Raw genomic sequence first — 5212 nt, 5'->3', positions numbered from 1 at the left:
ATCCATAAGAAGGTATTTATCACTTCATTGTTTTCAAAGCATATTCATATACCATATCATTTGCAGATAGGACAGCCAGGTTAGTCATTACTATGGACTTTATAACTGAGCACATGAAAGCTTAGAGAAATGTGACATACTGAAGTCTCTTGAGCCCCCGTGGGTCTTTGGACATTATTCAATTGTCTTTCCACTATGTTTCCATTTCCCCTAGCAATAAGCAGGACCTGGGTCACCATTATTGTCATAAAAAAGTTGATGACTTTGAAAGTGCTGAGAAAAATTTTTCTGCTGGGTTAGCTCTCTCTGAATGGCAAATGTAAGCTTTGCATATCAAACATTTTTCAGCCTCTTGACCCCTGTGCCACAGAATGGAGCAGCATTCCACAGAGGGAGCTGGAGAAGACCATAGTAAAACCAGCCTATTGTTGTTAGGGAAGCAGGCTTCCTTTTCGGCTTTGACACTCTTTTCTGCTTGGAATCATGGAGAGAAAAGAGAAAAACATTTTGAAAGCACTGAAAGATGAGAGAGAAACTGGAGATTATGACATCAGAGCCAACCCAAAGAAAGAAGAAGGGCCACAGTATCAACTTAGCAATGTGTTCATTTTTATAACCAAGGTATCAGCAAGCAAACAAAAGAGCCAGGCCTGAGACTGTGGGTTGGTTGGCAGAGGCCAGAATAGAGCTCCTCACAGGAAGAGTTCTCTAGAATTTCAGGCTGCTTCTGAATGACAAGATGCAGCCATAGCCCTCTGACTGGCTCTCCTCATCTCCAGCCTAGTAGTGAAGGGTATGATTTATTTGTTGGAGCTAACATGTGTATGAAACTTCTATGCATGGAACAAGCTCAATTGTCCCTTAATTGGAGTAACTGATAATTGAATATGAAGGCATTTGGGAGTCATTAATCACAATTAAGTTTATGTGTGCATGGGTGGTAGACTTTCATATTGCTGCTTTGAATTTTTTCAATGAGCCCAACATGTACACAGGGAGGGGAAGATGTTAAGAGAGGCAGCTCCTGCAACAATTTAAGGTGGAATTAATTGGCCCAGTTGTTGTCCAGCTTGGATCACACCAGAAGACACTGCCATGCCAGAGATCCTCAGTAATTGGCCTAAATGGAGAGTAAAGCGCATGCAGCATGAATTGTTGTAAAAGCTCCCCGTGTAGGTCTAATGTTGTGTCCAGGAATGAGTACTATTTAGTTAAGCAGAGGAATAAGAATAGTTATTCAAAATGAAGCCCCCATTCATAGACTGGCACTCCTAAGTGAGTTGACTTTGTTTTCCTAGGGAAAGAAGACATGTTCAAAAAATTATCTCACTTTCTAGTTATATGGAAAGTCAAAGGTAGAAACAGCAGAGTACTTCAAGCTGTGTATTTCAGAAATTCTCCTAAGTGAGATGTAACATCAGGGGAGTTTTACTGCTCTGGCCTGCACTCTGCACAGCTCATTCTGCTGTTGCTTAGGCAAAATAAACATGACTTTGCTGTTGGTGTGCAACCTCCTGCCAGTTACTGCCACACTCCCCACTTCACCCCATGTCAAGAGGAGCCTTTCTTCTTTGGGTGGCCTAGATAAGTTACCCAGGCCAATTCTGAGTACCCTAGTGAAAAGCTTTCACTTATGGTCTCCTACACTACTATTCAAATTTGCACAATCATACCTTCCTAGTGATAAAAGAAATACAGCTTGCAAGTATAAAATCCATTCTAATACTCACATTAGAGAAGGTTAAAGTTATGACACTTAATATTGACAACTACAGCACATAATTTTCTGTCAAAACTTTAAATTTTCATTGAGGGTGGTGGCACTTGCTTATATAATCCTATACCTTTTGGAGGCTGAGGCAGGAAGATCACAGGTTAGAATACAGTCTGTACAATTTAGTGGCTTAGTGAGACAGTCCCACCTAGTTTCTCTTAGTTCATTTAGAAGAAAGTTTTGTTTTTTCCATAATTTTATTGAGAAACAAATAACGAGACAGTTTCAGATCAAATTACTAGGACAGTTTCAATAATTAACATATTGCATACTGTCTTCCTAGTGGTTATTTATTGTACAAGATGCAGACATGATATTTTATTTACAAACACTATTAGAACAAATCCCTCTATTCCTTGAATTAAGAGAATGTAGCTGTATATCTATCCTAACCATTTTGAATACACAGATACAAAATGGTGATTCATTTGTATCCCTTTTTTGTTTAGTTCCATCATTTAAATATTATAAGTGTGTAAACTCAGCAAAATATTCTAAAAGAGTCCAGTAGCCCATATTAGTATTGGGTCTTCCACATGACTGGCAATGTCAGAAGTTGTTGACCTGAGTCCCCTACAGCTCAACATAACAACGTGGCTTTACCTCTTATACTTTGTTTTTATACTTTTCTGCTGGATGGTTCAGACCAAGATAAAGCAAGACCTGTTTGGACAGGATATCATGTCTGCATCTTGTACTATGAATAACTATTACTAAGACACAATGTGTAATGTGTTGATTGTTGTAGCTGTCCTACTGCCCTGTTTTGAAGCTGTCTCATTACTATTTGTTTCTCATTAAAATTAATTAAAAATAAATAAATAAATAAATAAATAAATGAACGTTTTGTGGGACTGCTTGTGTGGGACCATGGGTCTCTGGTTCTTTTCTCTAGCTACGACTTAGCCCAGTGCCACTGAGGCACTTAGCCCCGAGCATCCACCATGGACACTCTGTTTGCAGGAATGCTCATCAGGGCTTTAATGGAATGTGGATCATAACTATGGCCCTGGATCCTACAGGGGTAGAAGATGCATGGATTGCGACATAAGCCAGTCTCATGGTGCAGACAGTAAGTGGTAGGGTGGTAGCAGGTTTGGACTTTATGAGTCTTATGACTGTAGGTCTTCTCTGGTTGGGCAAGATCTGAACAGATCTGGCTATGATTTTAATGAACTCAAACAAAACCACTTCAGAGGTGGTTATAGTGGTCAATTTGAGAGCTCCTATGGAATAGTCTTGACTCTTTCGGAGTTAGAAACCAGGGTGGGTCTAGCTGGGAAGCATCTTACTTCCTTTAAAAATTGAGGCCTGGAGGACAAAGGAAGGGAGAATTACTCTTCCTGCAGTAGTTTTTTTTCACCTGATATGAAGCCTGGTTCTGTAGGTTCTCGAGGGAGAGGAACCCTTGTTTATCCTGAAAGTACCTTTGGAAGCAGAAACTATGATGCTTTTGGAGGACCACCAACAGGCAGAGACCAAGGCCAAGGACAAATGGGTAATTTTGGAAGAATTCATAGACCTGGAACTGTTGTTGACTATCAAACCAAACTCACCAACATGACTGTTGTGGTTGCAAGAGGAATAAAGAGAAAAGCATTGTAGCCATTTGATAAGCCTGGTGGAGCCTTTATCAAGAAACCTACTCTAGCAAAACCTACAGAGAAGGTGGGCTCCAGCAAATCACCTACAAAAATGAAGAAGAAGAAGAAGAAGAAGAAGAAGAAGAAGAAGAAGAAGAAGAAGAAGAAGAAGAAGAAGAAGAAGAAGAAGAAGAAGAAAAACAACAAGTTTGAGGCTCAGCAAGAAAAACAAAGTTGCCAAAGAGAAAAAAAAAATAAAGAGAAATTCTGAGATGGATACAGAATGACATTCACAAGTTCATTTTGTAAATTCGAAACATTTGAAGAAGATATTGAACTGCATCTGGAAAGACCTTCATACCAGGAAACATTAGGTCAAAAACAAATTTGGTAGTTATGGAATCCTTGCATGAACGTATGGTGAATAAATTCGAGAAAATATCCACCCCTAAGCAACAGACAAATAATCAAACAGAAATGAAAATTATTGAAAAAGATGTTATGGAGTGTGTCACTGCTGATGATCACATGGTGATCGTAGAGCCTGCCCGCTGCAGTGCTTGCAATGTGTGTGTCCCTGCTTTACATAGTCCAGGTCAGCAGCACTTAAACTCTCCTGGTCATGTCAAAGGGAAGTGGGCTTATAAGGAACAAATAAAAAGAAGGAGTGTCTTGACTGCTACAAGTGTTTTAAATACTCCAGCAGTGAAGACCTGTTATGAATGTTTTTGTCAAGGGTGAGAAGCCCTTTGAAAATCAAAATCATTCTCAGTATGAGCAAATAGAAGGCATTCAAGAGGGTGAGGAAAAGATTGATGAGTCTATTGAAGAGGAGGAAGATGAAGAGAAAGAAATAGAGGAAAAGGTGGAAGCAGAGGGAGTAGAAGAAGTGGAAGAAGATGAGAGAGTGGAGAGGGAGGAGGAAGAGGGGGGCAGTAGGGGAGGAGGGGGGAGGTGAAGGAGAAGGAGGAGGTGGGGGAGAATATAGTGGAGCAAGAGCCTGCTGACTTTCCTGGTGAGCAGCCTGAAGCAAATTGATGTGAGGTATTAGACGGAAAAGGAGCTTTAGGTTTTTGTCCTGTTGTGAGAAGTGGTAAGCGTTTTAATAGCTTAAATTAAGGAATTAACACCCATGCTATACGCATTCCACACTTTGAAATTGTTTTATATAATTTCTAAATATTTGGGATTTGTTTAATAAAATGGAGGTAATAATACTATTTTTAGTTTAGTTTTTATAGGTGCCAAACTAAGAAGACTCAATAGGTTGCTTGTATATGTTTTAAGCTTAATTTTTATTACCTTATTGTTGTTAAGGATAATAGTTGTGTATTGTTCACATATCTGTTCTAATCATTTGAACTTAAATGCTGCTCTTGAGTGAATTTTCAAGTATGCATTGATTTTTTTTTGAATACGTACCATATTGTTGACCATTTTGGACATTAATTAGTAATTTGTGGTAAGATAGCTTAAAGACTTCTTTGTGTACATTTTTCTTTGTAGCAATAAAAAAATTTTAAACCAACTTTCTCCCTGGATTAGCAATTCAAATTAAACAGTTGATTAAATGAATACTTAAAATCATTATTTGCCTTAATGTAAGAATTTAACTCAAAGGTATTTCCCCAATGATTGAGAAGAACTGAATTTAAAAAATCTTCTCAATCATTATTTATTGTATTTTTTTTTTGTATTTTAGGGAAGGGTCTACAGAGTATTCAGGGTCTCACTACTAGATCAGTTTCATAGTGATCTGCCTGTTTGCAGCCTCCCAAGAGTTGGGATTGCAGATGCGTGCCACTACACCCAGTCTCAATTGCTGTCTCAGCATGTCCAGGGGGAGGGGCCGGCA

At 38.9% G+C, this 5212-nt stretch overlaps 1 pseudogene; it reads left to right on the top strand.

The window, feature by feature from the left end:
• Window positions 1-2779: 2779 nt before the first annotated feature.
• On the top strand, window positions 2780-4395 carry LOC101584603 (annotated as a pseudogene).
• Window positions 4396-5212: the final 817 nt, after the last annotated feature.

The sequence above is a fragment of the Octodon degus genome, unplaced genomic scaffold (genome assembly GCF_000260255.1).
Source record: "Octodon degus isolate 3935 unplaced genomic scaffold, OctDeg1.0 scaffold00013, whole genome shotgun sequence".
Taxonomy (NCBI): Eukaryota; Metazoa; Chordata; class Mammalia; order Rodentia; family Octodontidae; genus Octodon; species Octodon degus.
The sequence above is the reverse complement of the archived record's forward strand: the minus strand, read 5'-3'. Positions and strand labels throughout refer to the sequence as shown.